Here is a 20,798-nt window from a genome sequence, read left to right as displayed (position 1 = left end):
GGTTCTCCTGTAAGGTTCTCTGTGTATGGCTTTTTTTGCTTAGAATGGTGTTTTCAAGGTGTGTGTTTATCCTGTGTTGTAAGATATTCTGCATTTAAAAAAATGAAAAGCTCTCATGAGTTGGGTGGGGATACCTACGTTGTTTCCCCCTGTGTGCGTTGTAAATGTGGCTGCTGTGAGCACTGGTGGGCAGTGTCCTAGCCCTTGTTTTGAGTCTGTGGGCATTCACGGCGGTCTAGACCTGCTGGGTCCCTAGTCACTTCCTTCACTTTCTGGCTTCCCTGCTTTGAATTCCCATCAGTACCACGCAAGGGCTCCCATTCTCTACCTCCTATAATACTTGTTATTTTCCATTTTTAAAGCTGTCACCATCCTACTACATAGACATTAAAAAGTCATTACAACCATTAACAAATGTGTAATTTTTTAAATTTTGTCATAATGAGTTTTCCCCACATCCTAATGAGATTGTTAAGTAGTAGCCATTTTCATTTGTATTTTCTTAATAGTGTTACTGAAATGTTAAAAAAAAAAAAAAAAAAAAAAACTCCTCCAAAAAGCACTTAGGAACAATTGCTTTTCATGGAATATTTTCTCAGATTACTGTCTCTTAATAGTTAAAAATAAATATAGCCAAGCACTTAAAGAACGTAGAAAGTGGAGACCTGGAGAATCGAGGTTGGAGGCACAGGGGTGGAGGATCTCCAGTCCTGGACGGGGGCTCCCCCACTTCAGACACCCGTTGTAAGCCCAGCTTCTCATTTCCCTGCCCTAAGTCCAGATGCCCACAGCCCTGCCCTGCCTCCAGTCGCATTCATTTAGTCAGGTGACTCACAGAACTCAGGGAAACCCTTTGTGCTTTACCCATGTAATACAAAGGCTGCAGATGAGCAGCTGGGGGCAGGGAGGGCATCAGTGGAGGAGGTATGCAGATCCTCCATTGCCTCTCAAATCCCTGCACAGCCGAGGCGCTCACCCAATGTGTCCTGCTGCCCGGAGCAACCCAGATACCTCTCTTGGGGGTTTTATGAAAGTTGCATTCATGCAGTCCTGAGCCTGTGGTGGTCAGCCCTTCTCCCCTCCCCTCTGCTCAGGCCTGGAGCAGCCCCACCCCAAAGCCCCACCTCAGCCACCAGTCATCTGTTACCATGCAAAGGTTCTTCTCACCAACCAAGAGATTCGAAGGCGTGTGTACCGGGAATCAGAGACACAGGAAATGTGTACTTCTTATATCATGTTACAATGCCCATTCACTGAGAACAACATGACTGTGGAAACCCAGACCATGTCTTCTTCAAAATATAAAACAGTCCTTTCTCAGTTGGTAGAACTGGACTTAGGGCATAATATCTATTACTAAAGACTACAAATTAGAACAGAATTGGATTTCAGTTTTTATGAAAGTGTCGTCTTAACCCATCTTTCCCCTTTCTACTTTTCAGAATAATGGTTTTCAAGAGATCCTGTGGGTAGTTTTTAAATAAGAGCGCAACAGTAATGACATACGTGAAGTACTTGTTCCTGCAAATCATGACCATTGATACAAATTCTACCTCTGTCAACCTTTATTTAAATCAGTGAATATTTATGTAAGAACTCTGTATATTTTCTTATGTATGGCAGAAAAATACATACATTAATTAATAGCACTTAACTGATACAAGGTCTATATTTTGTATTATTCTTGACTTATTCTTTAAAATGTACTTATACTATGAATTAATATGATATAGTGTTCGTATTATACTTTAGCATTGTTTCTTAATAAGCCATAATACATGCATGGAAATGTTTGTACAGTCCTGGTTTTGAGTGTGCTTTTTTTTTTTTTTAATTTATTTTGTTTTGTTGGTCATGGGGTTCAAACTTGAGGCCTGGATGTTGTCTCTGAGCTCTTCTGCTCAAGACCAGCACTCTACCACTTTGGACCACAACGCCACTTCTGGTTTTCTGGTGGCAAATAAATAGAGCTAAGAGTCTCAGGGACTTTCTTGCCTGGGCTGGCTTTGAACTGTGATCCTCAGATTCACCCTCCTGAGTAGCTAGGATTACGGGCGTGAGCCACTGTGCTTATTCCCACACCTCAGTGTGCAGTCGTGAAGAAGGAGCCTTGAGGTTGAGCTCTCACACTTGTTACTTGAAAATGCAGAGTTCATCACAGATCTGCTCATCATCAAGGGAAAAATATGATCACATCAAGGCTATCAGAAGTCTTGATAAAATGATCACCATGTGTAAATATGGCACACTCAGTGATGGAAAAGGTATTTACATGTTACATTATTCTGGCTGACACATACACCCTTCACATAATGCAAATTCACAACCAGGCTAAAAGCTAAGTTCAGCTTGGGGCTTTTCTTTTTCAGTAGATTGCTCCATTAAGTTGAATATATGGAATAAATAGAGGAAAACATATTAGTGTACATTCAGTAATATTTTTTGTTTCCAACTTGTGTATTGCAACTCACCAGTCTTGGGGTGGTGTGTACATGCTGACACAACACATCATACACCTTGAAAACAGCCTCTTACAACTGACTTCCTAGGATTTAAGTGTATAAATTCATCAGTGAGCAGATGTATACAACAGAATGTCAGAAAACTAGTGATGTTTAAATGACACTTATTTGCAGAAAGCCCAGTTGTGTCTCGAGGTTTCTGTGATGGTAAAGGTGCACTGGGGACGGGAAGCCTCCCTGTGTGGGATACATTGTGTTCCATGTGTAATGAGGTGTGGTTGGTGTGTGTGTTCCTGGGGGAGGACAGTGTCTGATTCCCTCTGCTGGGACTCGGCATGGGTTTGGGTGTGAGTAGCGTGCTTTTCCACCACCTCTTATTTTACATATCCCTTCTCTATTTTTTGAGTGATTTCACATATTCCAGCAAAATACAAGAGAACTGGGACTTTACAATATAGTATGGAAAGTGTTTTAATACACTTATGTAAATAAAAATATTTGTAAGTAATTTTAAATTTATGGAGTTTTGACTTAAAACACTTTTTTCTTATATTTTTCTGTAATTTTATATTTGCAATATTCTTAACTCTAAATTCTAACAAATTCCAATAAATTAACTAAATTCTAACAAAATTTACTCAGATCAAATTTTGGGAAATTTCTGAACTTAGGTCCCAGACACATTTTCTTTTTCCAGTCCTTGGGCTTGAACTCAGAGCCTGAGCACTATCCTTGGGCTTTCTCAAGGCTAGAGTTCTACCACTTGAGCCACAGCATCATATCCAGCTTTTTTCCGATGTATATGGTACTGAGGAATCGAACCCTTGTCTTTGTGTATGTTAGGCAAGCACTCTACTGCTAGGCCAAACTCCCAGCCCTCCAGACATTTTTTTAACTGATTCATTTATATTCAGTTCTAAATTTAAGAAATGAGCTCAAAGTTTCTACTGATAAAGCATCAACAAAATGCCCAGGCTGGTCTTGAACCATAGTCCTCCTGATCATCTCCTAAATAGCTAGAAATATAGGCTTTAGCTGCCTTGCCTGGCTTCTTCATTTGCCACAAATAGGTCCTGGCAAGTGCCCTAAATTTCCTTGTCCATCTGAACTGACAGTTTAAATATTGTTTATCTCCATCTACTCTAGCACTTATGCCAGGCTGTCCTTGGGCTTTCTCATGGCTAGTGCTCTATCGCTTGAGCCATAGCACCACCAACTTTTGTATGTATATATGTGGTACCAAGGAATTGAACCTGGGTGTTTTTGATCCTTACTAAAAGAGCAGTAAAGCTGTGACTCAAGGTAGAGCTAAATAGCATTGAGCAAAAGAAGCTCAGGGACAGTACCCAGAGCCTTGAGATCAAGCCCCAGGACTGGTGTGAAAGAAAGAAAAAAAAGAAGGAAGGAGAGGGAAAGAAGGAAAGAAAAGGAAGAAAGGAAATCTGTTCAAAAAAATTTTAGTCTGGCTTCTTTTCAGTCTCTTTAATTATATTTTCAAACATTCTATTTTCTGATTTTTGTTGCTGTTGTTTAGAAAATGATGAGGGTTTTGGGGAGGGGTGGGAGGAGGGCGTCGGGGGACAAAAACCTTAGAAGGGGTATCAATATGTGGGAAGTAATGCACCTATCTGGCAAATGTAACTGTAGCCACTCTATATATTACCCCAATAATAAAAAATAAAAAAGGAAAATGATGAGAATTTCAAAACATATAGTTTATCACTTTTGCCATATTTAAGAATATACTAGTGTTAGGTACTTCTGCATTGTGGTGAAAGACTATATAACTTTTTGCTTTTTGTTTTGTTTTAGGCTATTTTTCAGACAAGGTCTTATTGTGTAGCCGACTGGCCTTCAGTGTCCCATTTCTTTGAGGCCAGCCATTAACTCATCCTCTCTTAGCCTCCTGAATACTAGGGTTTGGAGAGATGCTCTGCCATGCTCAGCTTAGCCTATTTTTTTTTCTTTTTTCTTGTTGGTAGTACTGGTGTTTATTTCTCTCAAGTATTTGGTTACAGTCATGATCGAAATTGTCTAATATGGAGGGAGCCATGATTGAGGACCTAAGAAGGCATCACAAAATGAGAAGAGTATAAAGGAGAAGCTAAGCATCATGGGAGGTCAGAGTAGGCATTCCCACATTCTGGTAGTAAAGACCTGAAAAAGAGAAACACTAAGCTAGGTGCTGGTTGTTCACACCTATAATCTTTTTTTTTTGAGGGGGGGAGGGGGGGGCAGTCCTGGGTCTTGAACTCGGGGCCTAAGCACTGTCCTTGGACACTTTTCGCTCAAGGTTATGCACTCTGCCACTTAAGCCCAGCACCACTTCTGGCTTTTTCTGTGTATGTGGTTCTGGGGAATTGAACCCAGGACTTTGTGCATGCTAGGTGAGCATGCTACCCACTAGGCCACGCTCCCAGCCAACACACCTATAATCTTAACTACTCAGCAGGCTAAACTCTAAGGATCTTGGTTCCAAATCATCTGAGGCAGACAATTCAGGAGATCCTTATTGCTAATTAACTAGTAAAAGGCCAGAGAGAGGTAAGGAGTACTAGAAAAGGTAGCAGAAAAGAAGAAAAATTGAGACAATCATTATAATTCTAGTATCTATTAAAAGTTTCAGAGAGCTGAGAATGTAGCTCATTGGTAGAATACATCCTTAAGGTGAGGTCCTGGGTTTAATTCCCAGAAACACACACACACAGTACAAGTAGCTTAGTAGTAAAGTGTGTGCTTAACATATTAAAAGCATTGGATTCATCACAAGCACCAAAATAAATAAAAATAAAGGGGCTCAGAGAAAGCCAAGTAGGAGAACAGGAAAAAGCCACATTTAGACACAATAAAAATGTAAATACCAAAAATGAAGGAAATTATTTTTAAAAAAACACAAAAAACTCCCAGAGAGAAAGCAGATGGCCTAAAAAGGAACAAAAATCTAACGGACAGACTTCTCTCAAGAGCTACCCTGGAAACTAAAGCAACATAACATTTTTTACAATCCTGAGAGGGTTTTTTTTTTTTTTTTTTTTTTCTGCCAGTCCTGGGCTTGAGCTCAGGGCCTGATCACTGTCCTTGGACTTTCTCAAGGCTAGAGCTCTACCACTTGAGCCTCAGCACCACTTCTGGCTTTTTTCTATGTATGTGGGACTGAGGAATCAAACCCGGGTCTTCATACATGCTAGGCAAGCACTCTACCACTAGGCCAAACTCCCGGCCCCTTGAATCTTGTTTTATAACTAGCTGTACCCTTCTTCAAATCTGGAGGGATAATAAAGATATTCTTAAGCATATAAAACCTCAGTTTTGTCAAGTGATGATTTATATTAAAAAAAAAAAAAACCATTATTGGGCCAGGGCGTGGTGCCCAAAAGTCAGGAGAAACCAGTGAATGTGGATCCATCAGTTTGGAAGAAGGTTGTGCCAGTCTGGGTGTTTGTCCATGTGCAAGATGGAGTCCATGTTTGTGGAGCAAAGTGGTTGGTTCTAGAGCAGCCATGCTCACAGGAGACTGTTTTTCTAGAGCCCAGATAAGGGATGACACATTGCCAACCACTGCAGTTGCTTGACTCAGGCAGAAAGACAAGATCTGCCAAGCTGTTATGTAGGATCTAGGAAACAAAGAACACATTCATTGCTATTGGTGTGGGCCCTGCTCAAAAAAAGAAAAACGGAAAAAGAAAAAAAAAATGCTGATTTGTGGGTTTGTTGATGTAAGTACCCAAAGAAGGCACCTTCTGTCTCCAGTACCATCAAGACACAACAGGAAGCTGAGCCTCTGTTTTGATGGCCTGTGTTCTTGGCCTGCTGTGACTCTACCTGTACAATCGCAAGCAAGTCCTTTGCACAGCCGTCTTCTTGATGTTGCTGATGAATGAAAAGACCTCCATCAGAGGTGCTAAGACTCCTCCAGCTTCTAACTTCAATGGGAAGGTAGAGGGAAGAGGCCCTCGTGCCAAATTCTTTTTGTTATTATTATTATTATTATTATTATTATTTAAAGTTGAATTAAGGTTCATTCAGCATATCCTTGCATTTCTCCTACTGGTTTATCTCTGCTTTCAGGCACTTCCCTGAGAAAATTCCTCAGGGCTCAAGATGGAAAAAAACAAAACATGCAGAACCAAGAGATGTGGGAAGCATTGTCTCCCAACAATTGTAATTTTTTTTAAGGGTAAATATTTATTTATTTATTTTTGCCAGTCCTGGGCTTGAGCTCAGGGCCTGAGCAATGTCCTTGGAAAACTCAAGGCTAGAGCTTTACCACTTGAGCCTCAGCACCACCTCCGGCTTTTTTCTATGTATGTGGTACCAAGGAATCGAACCCGGATCTTCATGCATGCTAGGCAAGCACTTTAACCACTAGGCCAAACTCCCGGCCCCCCTGTAATTTTTTTTATTATGCCAAAGTATATGTTAGATTTTACCCTGTGTGCATTTTTAGTGTATAATTCAGTGACATTGAGTGTTACATAAGTACCACCACTATTGATGGCCCGAGCTATTTTAATGTTTGTAATATACTACTGCCATTGGCTGTGTGGTGCTTTAGTCACACTGCTCATGCTCATCAGCGGCTCTGGTCCATAGCTGCTTTTTGTGTGTAAGCAGCGATGTCCTTGGTTGTCACAGTAACCTGAATTCCTAGGAGTTGCTCAGTTTCTCTTTTCCTATGTTTTGGAATATGTTGCATTACATGGAAATCGCTGGCTCCTTTAAAGTTTGCTGGAACTGACTCCAAGTCCCCTAGTCAAGTTGTTATTAGGAAAAACATCTGGCTATCTTTCCTTTCTTTCAGTCATTCATGAGCTTGATCTCAAGGCCTGGGTGCTGTCCCTGAATTTTTTTGCTCACGGCCAGCATTCTACCACTTGGTAATACAGTCCACTTCTGGGTTTTCTGGTAGTTAATTGGAGACGAGAGTCTCATGGACTTTCTTGCCTTGGCTAGTTTTGAATCACAATCCTCTGATCTCAGCCTCCTGAGTAGTTAGGACTACAGCATGATCCACTAGCACCAGCTTCACTTTCTTTTCTTTCTTTTCTTTTCTTTCTTTTTTGCCAGTCCGGGGCTTGAACTCAGGACCTGAGCACTGTCCTTGGGCTTTCTCAAGGCTAGAGCTCTACCACTTGAGCCGCAGCACTATTTCTGGCTTTTTCTGTGTATGTGTTACCAGGTAATCGAATCCAGGGCTTCGTACATGCTAGGCAAGAACTCTACCACCAAGCGAAACTCCCAGCTCCTTTATTTTCTTTTACAAATCATTTTCCTTTCCTTTTTACATTAGGTTTTTAATTTTCAATTTCATCTACATTAAAAAAATAACCATCCCATATTTGGTTGTTTACACATGTGCTCTGACACTGTCTCAGCTGTAACCCCAGCCCTCTATTTCCATTACTTCATTTTCAGGCACAACCATAGCTTCACAATTTAAAAGTAAGATACATGAAAGAAGAGCAGTTATCCTCTCTATTTCACAGACATGAAGAAATATGCCGAGTGAAGGGGCCTCAGCCCGTGCTTTGGAACACAACACTGATGCTACACCTGTAGTTACAGGTGTTCCAGGTTTCCAGATCATCCCAGAGCTGCTGCTGACAAGTGGAAATGTTTCCAGTGCCGACCTACTTGACTGTGCTCACTTGGACCTCCACATGGTAGAGAAATCAAAAGAAGTTCTGAAGAAGTTCCAAGACATTAGTAACACACTTCTCACTCATTAGCTTGGTCTTAGTTTCTCAGCAGTTTCTCAAACTTACTACTGATGTTTTCACCTGAAGAGGTCATTCTTACTTAGTGTTTGAGGGCTGACCTATATCTCATATGTCATCTCTTTTTTTCTACCCACTAAATGCCCACAAGTAGCACTAATCACCACTGCTTGTCCAACCCCTTGGTGGACAAAATCATGAATAGAAACTACTGATATTTAAGATTGCCACACACATCCTACAACACCTAATGCAGCAGTTAAATAATAAATGTAGAAATTCCATCTTTCGTTCGTGTTTTATTGTGGTACTTTAAAAACAAAACCAAAAAAAAAAAAAAACCCAACCTGCCTCAGTTGGTCAGCTATAGTAGCTTCAACTTGTAATTTCAAAACTTGGTAAGCTGAGACAGGAGAATTGTAAGTTCATAGAGTAGACTATGAAGCGAGATTCTGTCTCAGAGAAAAAATAAATCTGTCTCAACAGAAAGTTAATGGGCTATTGTGTATGTGCGTGTGTGTGTGTGTGTGTGTGTGTGTGTGTGTGTGTGCCTGCCTGTCCTGGGACTTGAACTCAGAGCCTGGCTTCTGTCCCTTAGCTTTTTTTGCTCAAGGCTACACTCTACCATTTGAACCACAGCAACTTTTTAGTAGTTAATTTGAGTCTTACAGGACCAATGGAACCAAATAGAAGACCCAGAAACGAACCTACAGACTTATAGCCACCTAATCTTTGATAAGGGATCCAAAAACACAAATGATGCTAGTAGAATTAGCTATATACATGCAGGAAACTGAAGCTAGATCCTTATATATCATCTGTCACAAGAATCCATTCCAAATGGATCAAAGACTTCAAGGTAAAGTCAGATGGTACCATGAAAATATTACAGGAATGGGTAGGGGAAAGACCTGGGTTCCTAGGCATGGGTTAAAACTTCCTAAGTAAAAATCCAATTTATAAATTGGACTGCATCAAAAGAAAGAGTTTCTGCACATGCAAGGACATAGCCAACAAGATAAATTGAAAGCCCACAAAATGAAAGAAGATTTTTTACTAGCTATGCATCAATAAGGGCCTCACATCTAAAATATACTTAGCGCTCAAAAACTTAAACTACCCAAAAACAAATCCTCAAAGAAACAACAGCCCCATTAATAAATGATCTAAGGACTTAGGAGAGGTGTCTCAGAAGAAGACTGGCCAATAGACATATGAAGAAATGTTCAACATCTCTGGCCATAAAAGAAACACAAATCAAAACAAGACTGAGATTCCATCTCACCCCAGTTAGAATGGCCATTATCAAGAAAACTAATAACAACAAAATCTATAACAATAACAATGACAGATGCTAGTGGAGATGTGGTCAAAAGGGAACGGTACTACACTGTTAGTGGGAATGTAAACATGTTCAACCACTCTGGGAAGCATTCTGAAAAGCTCTACATTTAGTCAAAAGAGCTATCCTATGACCCAGAAATCTACTCCTGGACATTTATCCAATAGATCACAAAGCCACACTAAAGCTACCAGCACAACCATGTTCATTGCTGCATTGTTTACCATGGACAAGATGTGGAATCAGCCCAGATGCCTCTCTGTGGACCAATGAATCAAGAAAACACACACACACACACACACACGCACACACACACACACACACACACACACACACACACACACACAATGGAATTCTACTCATGCATCAGAAAGAATGATACTATATCATTCATAAGGAAATCGGAAGACTTGAAAAAAATTATATTAAGCCTGACCCAAAGAAACATAGGTTGCATAGTTTCCCACACTCATTGTAAGTAGAATGTGTCTATAAATCTATAAGTAAACACCTTGAATAGCAAAAGACAAAAATACACTTGGACATGATAAATTATACAGGACTCTAGGCATTCACACAGTGAAGCAAAAGGAGGTTATTCTTAGGAGAGGATCCAAAAAGTTCAATAGCTACATTCAAATGATCATATAAAATGATGTTTATTGAAATGATCTCCAAGAAATGGAAACAAAACACTTTTGTTATTTTGTTTTGGGGCGGTTTTTTTCCTTGTCATTTTGATTTCTGTGCCTTTTGACTTTTAAGCGTTGGGGAGGGTATTGGTGAGCGCAGACATTGTGGGACAAAAAGTAAACACATGTAGCAGTGGCACTCATGAGACACTATGCTGTAAATGAGCTAGACAACTTGTGGGGTTGGGAGAGAAAAACTGGAAGAAAATGAAGGAAGAGGTGATACTGTTAAAAAAGAAATATATACCAAGGTTGGAGAAGTAATGTACCCACTACCTGACGAATGTAACTATAGCCACTCTGTATATTACCCCGACAATAAAATACAATAAAAAGAAATGTAGTCATTACCTGGCATGTAAGTGTAACCACCCTGCCCAATCATCTTTACAATAATAAGAAAAATTTTTAAAAATTAGAGAACTATGCTGGGTATGGTGGCTCACACTTGTAATCCTAGCTACTCAGGAGGCTAGGATCTGAGGATCAGGGTTCAAAGCCAGCCCAGTCACTAAAGTCCATGAGACTCCTATCTCCAATTAACCACCAGAAAACAGGAAGTGACTCTGTGGCTCAAGGGGTAGGGCAGTAGCCTTAAGCTGGAACAATGCCCAGGCCCAGAGTTCAAGTCCCATAACCAAAAAAAAGAAAGAAAGAAAAAAGGACTATCCATCTACATATCTTTCTTTGTTCCTACTGCCCCCAAATATCTTGTTAACCCAGGTTTTAAATAAACGTACTTTTATCCCCCCCCCCCCCCCACACACACCAAAAAAAAAGTCTATGGCCTTTCCTGTCCAGAGAGCTTAGCCTACTTGGCTGGTATGGGCTATTTTTAAAATGGAGTGTATTACTAAATCAAATCACAAGAACTTGCTCAACTCTTTCTAAAACTTCTTTTTCTTATTTGGAGTGAAGCAGACATGGTTTGGGATATGTAAGCACAAAACTACCAATGACATTTATATTCATAAAAATGCACCACCATATTTTTCTTTTCTTTTCTTTTTGGCGGTCATGGAGCTTAAACTCTGGGCCTGGGCGCTGTCCCTGAGCTCTTCAGCTCAAGGCTAACACCCTACCCCTGGGCCTGGGCGTTGTTCCTAGGCTCTTCAGCTCAAGGCTACAGCCCTACCCTTGAAGCCACAACGTACTACTTCCGGTTTTCTACTGGTTAATTGGAGATAAGAGTCTAATGGTTTTTGGTGCCTGGGCTGGCTTGGAACCTTGATCCTCAGATCTCAACCTCCTGAGGAGCTAGGATTACAGGCATAAGCCACCGCGATGGGCTTGCATCACCATACTTTATGCTGCTACTTAACTAAACGTACTAGTTAAAAACTTGTAGAGGCCAGGTAAGGCCCAAGAATCATTTGGTAACATGAGACAAATGCGTGCTGCTTATGAGCTTCCCTGGACTCTGTTTTTATTGATAATTTTGTCTGCTCTTTCCCTCCCGGTGATGTCCCCCACCCTGTTAGGCGAGGCAGGCACTATGTAGTGGGTTAATGCACTTTCTTCCAAGTCCTGCACCCGTGTGACATTCGCTTCAATATAGGGTTGCTCTTCAAATTCCGGATCTTTAGTGACAGAGGTGTGTGTTTTAAGTTTCCTAAATAATAACAGTACATACAGAATTACCTTAAACATCTTTACATCAAACACACAAAGGTCACTTGAGGGGATCCCCAATAGTTCACTGAAATAAGCATTGGGAAAAGTACAGAAGTGCTGGGTGCAGGTGGCTCAGGCCTGTAATCCTGGCTACTCCAGAGGGTGAGATCTGAGGATCATGACTCAAAACCAGCCTGGGCTGCAAAAACTCCACGAGACCCTTATGTTCAGTTAACCAGCACAAAGCTGAAGTGGCGCTGTGGATTAAGTAGTACAGCCCTAGCCTAACCTTGATTTTCAGTACTGGTGGGCAGGCAGGCAGGCAGGCAGGCAGGCAGGCAGGCAGGCGCTCCTGTGCGCGCGGGCACACACACACACACACACACACACACACACACACACACACACACACACGGAAGACAGAGACAGAAGGGGGAGGGAAGGAGAAAGTCAGTGTTGCCATTCACCCAAAACGGACTATGTAAGTCCATGATGGCCGGTGGCACTAGGTTCAGACGTCCCATGACCTCACCCTGCGATCCCCAGCCTTTCTATGGCTTGTGAGCAGCTTTGCACGTGTGCCATGCTCCCAGGAATCAAATCCATTCCCATGGTGGGGACCCCGCTGGGTGACAGTACTTCCCCTGGGCACCAGTCTCTGACTCCTGCACCAGGGACCCAGACTGGCATGGCACGGGGTGGTCCTTGTCCTCCAGGCAAGGTGCGCCCTCGTGGCCTCGGACAGCACCCCCCCGCCCGCGTGCCCTTTTGTGCGGGCGTCCTCGGGGCGCTGGGGGATGGCGGGCCCCGGCGCGGGCGGGCGGGGCGGCGGCGCAGGTCCGAGGCCGGCGGCGGTGGCGGAGCATGTGACCACGCCGCGCGGGGCCGGGCGCGCAGTGCCGCGCGGTGGCGACTGCGGGGAGAGCAATGGAGGCCGCGGGCGCCTAAGAGGCGGGAGCGCTGCCGGGTGCCGCCGCCGCTGCTGCCGCCGGGGAGACTCCGCGGGTGCCGCCCGCCCGCCCGCCCGCCCGCCAGCTCGCCCGGGTCGCCGGCCTTCGCTCTGCCAGCCGGGGCGTCGGGGGGAACCGCAGGTGAGAGCGCCTTCCCCGCCCGCCGCTGCATCCAGATGGAGACAATGGGGACCCCGGCCCGGCTCTTCCCCGCCGCGCGCGCCCCTCCGGGCCGGGCCCCGCGGCATCCCGGGACTCTCGATCTTGACCCCCACGATTGCACGTTCGGGGTAACGGAACTTGGGGCGTCGTCCCCGTGCGGGGCGCGGACCCTGCCCGAGGAACCTGCGCGTTGCACGGCGAGAGCGCCTGGGGTGCCCGCCGGGGAAACCTGCCTGTGGGCTGAGCCCCGGGAACTTGTCGAGAGCGTGGGACCTCGGGGTCCCCGCGCCCCGATACGCCGTCCCGGGTGTCCCCGCGCGTGGGGCCAGACCTCGCCATCCGCCGCCGGGACGCCGACGGCTCGGCCCCCGCTGCCCACAGCCGCAGCGCTTTGTTTAACCTCTGCTAAGCGTCGCGCACAGACTCCCGCGGCCCCGCTTCGGAGCAGCCACCCCGTCGTCTGGTGGCCGAGGGAGACAAAGGTTTCCCCCCCGTGGTGGGCGAGGGTTGAGCCGGGGAGCGCGCGGCCCCGGGTGGGCGATTACCGCAGATCGCCTCCAGCTGGCGGCGGCCGGGCCGGCTCGGAAGAGGGGAGACTCGACCTCCCCACCCCGGGGACAGGGTGGGTGGGAGACGGGGGGGGGGACGGTGGTGGGTGGGGTTGCCTTAAAAAAGGTTCTCAGTCAGCAGTAGCACAGAGGGTTCGAATTGGTGTCCGATGTTTTGCACGCAGCAGCAAAACATCCTCATCCCCATCCAGGGAGAATGTGTCTGCAGAGACACCTTGCTTAGGTGTTTGGGGAGGGAGAAGGAAACCGAGAAACCACCACCGTGGGGTGGGAAATTTTAATATAGCTCTATGAATAATGGCCTGGAAACTGATCCGGGGCGTGTGTGTGTGTGCGTGTGTGTGTGTGTGTGTGTGTGTGTGTGTGTGTGTGTGCGTGTGTGTGTGTCTGTGCAGGGGAGGTGGTGAGGGAGTGGTCCGAATACAAAGAATAGGCCGTGTTAGTGGGAGAATCTCAGCTTGTGTGGAGTGATGAATTCATTAAGTCGTCCGTTGAATCGGTGATACCTGGTTAAAACAAAACTGCCTGCTGTAGTTGAAGGATACATAAAATGGCCAGCCGTTCTGTGGCCCTAGGGAACTACAAGGCAACCATCCCTTTTAAAGAAGTCAGCGAAAGGGAGGTGCCTTCTCCACCCCCTTTCCTCTTTGGGAACAGAATCCTACCTACCACTAGTTCACCAAGCTCAGACCAAATTGCCTGGAAGTCAAACAATTTCAATCTGTTATTTTTCGTGAAGTAACATTTTATGTGATTGTAGTATGGATTACTTTAATTCCGACTTTATACTATGAATTACCTGAAATGTTCTCTAGTCAATGGCTTCTGCTCAGACCCCTCTAACAAGCTGAGAAACTTTCAATCTCAAGACTTAATGGTAGATCAGGAACACTTGAAGGAACACTTGAAGAAACATCTACATGAGGCATTGCTATGAGAAAAGCTGTTGCAGAGTTCTCCGTCAACTATAAAACACACTGACAATGGGACTTACTGTTAGTACTAGAGGTGGAAACTATATTTTTACCTTCCATGCACAATTTCAGAGCAATTAGTGGAAATATGTTCAGGGCATTGTCCTTAAGTCCATTAAAAAAATTGTTTCTAGCATGGCCCATAGTAGGTGCTCAGTAAATAGCACACTTGAAAGAATGAGCCAGTGAAAATCAAATCTCAATGGACAAAAGTGCAGAAGGTGGAACTGATTTACTTCTTTTAATTTAGCCAACATTTATTGGAGGCCTTGTGGGGGCAAGAGCTTTGAAAAGCTGTGCCTGAAAGCCAAGATAGCCCCTCCCCCATGTGCTTCTCATGCTTATCTCCTGTAACTGAGGAGGACAAAAGAACAGTTTGGTTGTTAGATGTGGTTATACTTTCTCCCACCGGCTGAGGAAGCAGGCAGATATTATCATCCCACTTTGTAGGTGAGGGGAAATGCAGACACACTGGGATTAAATGACTTGCCAACACCCTGCCACCAAACAGCCAGGGAGGTGGGGGGGAGGGGGAGGAGTGTGGCAAAGCAGAAGCTGGATTTCATATGTGGGGCTGCACCCCAGACAATGTCACTCCAAAGTCAAGCTTTTGGGGAACCTTTAGATAAGGAAAAGGCGCATCTTACCATTTAGTCCTTACTGACACGGTAAGTATATAGGAGACGTGAGTCTCAGCCAGGATTTTCATGTGGCCCTCCCATTATGTTTGCAAGCAGTTTAATAGAAGCCGCAGGTTTTTCACCTGTACAATGGGCAGTAATGGTTCTTCCCTTTAGGATACTGGGGCTTGTGCTCAGGGACACTTGCTAAGCTGGGACTCTGCTCCTTGAGCTATACCTGAGGAGCTCTTTGCTTTGCTTTTATTCTTTAAAAAAAAAAAAGGGGGGGGCCAGGAGTTTGGCCTAGTGGTTAAAGTGCTTGCCTAGCATGCACGAAGACCCGGGTTCGATTCCATGGTACCACATACATAGAAAAAAGCCGGAAGTGGTGCTGAGGCTCAAGTGGTAGAGTTCTAGCCTTGAGAAAGCCCAAGGACAGTGCTCAGGCCCTGAGCTCAAGCCCAGGACTGGCAAAAAAAATATATATATCTATATCTATCTATCTATATATATATAGATATATATATATATTGTTATTGGGGCCGGGAGTTTGGCCAGTGGTAGAGTGCTTGCCTAGCATGCACAAAGACTGGGGTTTGATTCCTCGGTACCACATACATAGAAAAAGAAGCCAGAAATGGTGCTGTGGCTCAAGTGGTAGAGCTCTAGCCTTGAGAAGGTCCAAGGACAGTGCTCAGGCCCTGAGTTCAAGTCCCAGTATAATACAAAGAAAAATTATTATAAAGGTGATTGATGTACAGAGGGGTTATAATTACGTAAGTCAGATGATTTAAGTACATTTCTCTCTGAACAATTCTGTTCCTTGCTCTCTCCTGGTTTCTCTGTCCCATCCACGCCTACAAGTTGTCTAGTTCATTTTCAACAGTGTCTAGTGAGTACCATGGTTTCATTCATTCAGCCTTTGTCCCATTATTACCATACCACCCCTCCCACCCCTCCCTTAGCCTCCCAAAGGCAGACAATGAGGCAAAAAAGAAAAACAGCAACAAAGAAAAAAACCTCTTGTTTCCATTTCCTCGTTTGTTTCGATAAATATCATTTTATATGATCAGATGCATGCAGGCATTGTGCCTTTCTGTTCTTCTAAGACTCCTTTGGTCTCACTGTGTGTGAATGCCCAGAGTCCTGCATAATTTACCATGCCCCAGTGTATATTAGACCTAGCTTCTACATATGAGAGAAATCATGCCATTTGTCTCTCTCAGCTTGGCTTACCTCACTTAACATGATTTGTTCTAGATCTATCCATTTCCCTGCAAATGATCTAATATTATTCCATTGTGTATAAGTACCACATGTTTTGGATTCACTCATCTACTGTAGGCCTCTGGGCTGTTTCCATAGCGTGCCTGTTGTGGATAGTGTAGCAGCGGACATGGATGTGCAGGTGTCTTTATGGTTCACGATGTTCCACTTGGGTCTTGAGTTTTTCTCTGACTAGCTTGCACTTCATTCCTTCTATTTATGTATTCCATTTAGCTGCTACATAAAGCACATGCCACCATGACCATTTACTGATGGAAGTGAGGTCTCCTTAACTTTTTGCCCAGGCTGGCTTTGAGCCACGATTCTGATTTTGGTCAGCTCAGTAGCTGGGATTACAGGTGTGAGTCACTGCACTCTGTTTTAAAAGAATTTTGTGAAAAGCAAATGGAATAATATGAGTATTTGTATCAGTTAAATTTTATTTTAATTCTTATTAGATAAACTGTAGCTTTAAATTTAGGGAGAGTCACAGTAAGAGTAAGATGCATTTTACATTGCCATTTGGGAAAAAAAGACACATTGTAAGTATGTGTGTGCATATACAGATATAACATATGTATGAGTGAGTGTGTGTGTGTGTGTGTGTGTGTGTGCAAACATGTCACTGAGGAACATACCTGGACTTTGGTATTAGAGACAAAGCCTTACCATATAGGCCAGGCTGACAACAAATTCCTCACGTTGCCCATGCTGGCCTTGAACCCTCCATCCTCCTGTCTCAGCCTCCTGAGTGCTGGAATTTAGAAGTTTGCCACCATGCCTGATGCTAAGCTATATGTTAAGAAAACATTATTAAGGTCAGTACAGTCTTGTGTTTTCATTCTGTCTTATTTGTAATTTCTTGCTTTAGAGGCACACAGTAACCTCCCATTCTATTTCTTGGGTCAGGACTGCCAGTTTGAAAAGCCATCTACAAGATTATCAGGAAATGTACACTCAAAACAATCTGTTGTTAAATCTTTACATTTTCCCCTTCAAGTGAACTAAAACTTCACTGCTTAGTAGTAGAGCTCTTGCCTAGCATTCAGGAGGCTTTGGGTTTGATCTCAGCACTGCAGAAGAAATTAAAACCAGGCTGAGCACAGTAGTTCGTGCCTGTAATCTTAGCCATTCTGGAGTCTGAGATCTGAGGATGGTGGTTCAAAGCCAGACCAGATACTACAAAGCGCGTGAGACTCTTATCTCCAGTTAATCACCAACCAGAAGTGGCGCTGTGGATCATGGGATAGGGTAGTAGCCTTGAGCTGAAGAACTCAGGGACAATGCCCAGGCCCAGAGTTCAAGTCCCATGATTTTTAAAAAAAAAAAGAAAGGAAAAGAAAAAGAAAAAGAAATTAAGACCCACTTAAACATGTAAAGATCATTTAGTACTTATTTGATATGGCTAAGTTCTCATGCTAAGCATTCCCTGTGTACCTGCTTTGTAATTTAGTTTACAACAACCAGGTTCAGGACATTGCATTCCACAAAGAAATACTTCATTTCAATTGATAAGACTCAGAAGAGATGTTTATTAACTTGCTCAAATTCCCAGAGTTATCGAGGGATGATTTCAGCAAATCAAACTCCTATGGAACCTCAAAACTTATCTGGCCTCTGGACCCCGCAGTCCTCTCATTGTGCTAAAAAGACATTTCACTTTCCTTTAACATACAACTTCAAATGGCAACATTGTGAATTTACCCATTGTGGTAGAGCTTTTTATAGTTTCCTTTTTTTGGTTGGTCCTGGGGCTTGAACTCAGGGCTTGAGAGCTTTGTTTCAGTCAAGATTAGAGAACCACTTTGAGCCACAGCACCACTTCTCATTTTCTGGTGGTTAATCATAGATAAGAGTCACACAGACTTTCCTGGCTGGGCTGGCTTTTAATTGTGATCTTCATATCTCTGCCTCCGGAGTAGGTAGGATTATAGCTGTGAACTATTGGTGTGTGGTTGGCTGGTCTTTTGATGGCAACATTGTGGAGTGATTTTTTTTTTTTGTTTTTGTGAGGCAGTCAATTAATTGGTTATTTTATTGGTGCACTAAAAGGTTTAATGCATCTTTAGAAGAGACACAGAACAGTTGTGTAGCTCTAAAAAGACTTCATAATGAATGGATGATACCAATTATTAAGGCACACAATGAAGATACAAGAACTGCATAGAACACTTTATAGAATATTCATGGATCCCAAAATTCCAAGGCAGCAAAAGCACTGATAGTACAAGTAATGGTACGAAGACATCACCATCAACTAAACCTCTATATATTCACAGCCCAGTTCTTTACAAATGTTTGCTGTGATTGCAGGAATATTTTAATTTTAAGTGTTCAGTATTTTCTGGATTCTACTCTCTTAAAATATTATTCTACAGAATGAAAGAACTTTCAAGTAAACATTTTTATAGCAGTACTTAGAATATACAGATAAATGTAATGGACAGTAGAAAGGTGAATTTCACTGTTTTCCTACACATCCATTATTCAAATTCTTTTTGCATCTTGTTTGCACTCGGATACTTACAGAGATTTCAGTTTGCTTTTGTGCTGCAGCTTTCTGTATTTCTGCATATTTCTGCTTTCAACACTTAGCCAAATATTGAACTAGTTAATTTGTTGAGCTAAGGTTATTCTTTTCCAAAGCATTCAATTTTAAAACCAGAATTAGTATAGATGAATATTTCTTTTTTCTTTTTTTTTTTTTTTTTTTTGCCAGTCTTGGGCTTGAGCTCAGGGCCTGAGCACTGTCCTTGGACTTTCTCAAGGCTAGAGCTCTACCACTTGAGCCTCAGCACCACTTCCAGCATTTTTCTATGTAAGTGGTACCGAGGAATAGAACCCGGGTATTCGTGCATGCTAGGCAAGCACTCTACCACTAGGCCAAACTCTCTGCCCCAGATGAATATTTCTGTTTGTCAGTCATCTTTTGTGTGTGTGGGGGGGGTCATGGGGCTTGAACTCTGCCTGAGTGCTGTCCCTGAGCTCTTCAGCTCAAGTCTACCATCCTACCTTTGGGCCTGGGCGTTGTCCCTGAGCTCTTCAGCTTAAGGCTACTGCCCTACCCTTGAGCCAAGCCCCACTTTCCATTTCCTAGAGGTTAATTAGAGAGAAGAGTATCAGGTTCTTTTGTGCCCAGGCTGGCTTTGAACCTTGATCCTCAGATTTCAGCTCTTGAGTAGCTAGGATTATAGGCACGAGCCACCATACCCGGCTTGCATCTCTTTTAATATTTTTTGGTGGTACAATAATTAAGTCAGTCTTGTCATATTTGCTAGATTTGCTTGCTTGGCTGGTGCTATGTTATATAAGGCATAGCTCCAGCCTACTTTTTGGTGGTTAAGTGGAGATAGGGTCTATTGGACTTTTGTATCTGGGTTGGCTTTGAATTGCAATCCACTGGATCTTAGTGAAGAGTAGTAGCTAAGATTATTTATAAGCCTGTGTATTTTAGTCAGTCTATATGTTAAAAGATGAGACCATTTACTGTGCCAAAAATAAAATCCATGCACATTTTCAAACAAGTTTTAAAATTTTTGGCAGCTTTTTAAAAATATATTTGTATTTTATACAATGCTGGGCTTTCTCAGTAAACATGCCTGTGAAACGTATGCCATATTAAATAGTCTGCGCCTTCTAATTCTTTTTAGTTTTAGAGTTTTTTGTTTGTTTTTTTGTTGTTTGTTTGTTTGTTTTTCCTTCAAGTAGGGTCTTGCATTTTTGCCTCCACTGGCCTTGGACTGAGACCCTCTGATCTCGTGGACCTTCTGTGTAACTGAAATGACAGGCACACCCCCCACTAGGCCTGCTTGTTGATTGAGATGGGGTCTTACTCCATCATCTGAGCCTCTCCCTCCTGAGTAGCTGGGATTACAGGGGTGAGCCACTGCACCTGGCCTCACTTCGGGAAATAAATAAATCAGAAGTAAGTACTTAGGCCACTGGAGACAGGTTGTTAGACTGGAACATAAGGTCAGGTAGCAGCTGCTAAGAGGCTTTATTCAAAGGTATTGGAAAGAAAGGATAACTTGTTAAGAAGATCTCGGGCAGGGGACAGTACTAATTAAACTCCACCCACTGGCTATTGCCTCACTGACTGCCGCCCCCCCTTCCACTGAGGATTAGGGATCCCCTGGCAGTAGGGATATCTGGGGACAAGGGAGGAGTGAAACAGGGTTACCTGAGCACTTGTTATTATTTACATCCAGGATAAGCGGAATTCAATGAATAATCAGGAAAATGCTTGCTCATAGTTGTTAGCCCATTGTTCCCTCATTTGGCAAAAGCAAAATGGAAAGATCACAGTTCCAACCCTCATCTCCAGAGCCGTTAGTTTCCAGTGGGGTCCAGCTGGAGTCCTTGTGGAAGCAGGGGACAGCCAGAGGGCAGTGGGCACATGGCTGCCACAAACGATTGCTTCAGAATTACCT

At 43.4% G+C, this 20,798-nt stretch overlaps 1 protein-coding gene across 3 annotated transcripts in view; it reads left to right on the top strand.

Moving 5' to 3' along the window:
- Cep135 (centrosomal protein 135) overlaps positions 1-1,649 on the top strand; it is a 63,195-nt gene extending 61,546 nt beyond the window's left edge. For all 3 annotated transcript variants that reach the window (XM_090343569.1, XM_090343567.1, XM_090343568.1), the window contains one exon: positions 1,443-1,649. The gene's annotated coding sequence lies outside the window, so the exon portion shown is untranslated. The remainder of the gene's footprint in view (positions 1-1,442) is intronic.
- The last annotated feature ends 19,149 nt before the right edge of the window (positions 1,650-20,798 follow it).

Source organism: Megascapheus bottae, chromosome 13, assembly GCF_031878675.1.
Source record: "Megascapheus bottae isolate mThoBot1 chromosome 13, mThoBot2.hap1, whole genome shotgun sequence".
Classification (NCBI taxonomy): Eukaryota; Metazoa; Chordata; class Mammalia; order Rodentia; family Geomyidae; genus Megascapheus; species Megascapheus bottae.
Note: the sequence above shows the minus strand (reverse complement) of the source record. Positions and strands in the feature narration are given on the sequence as shown.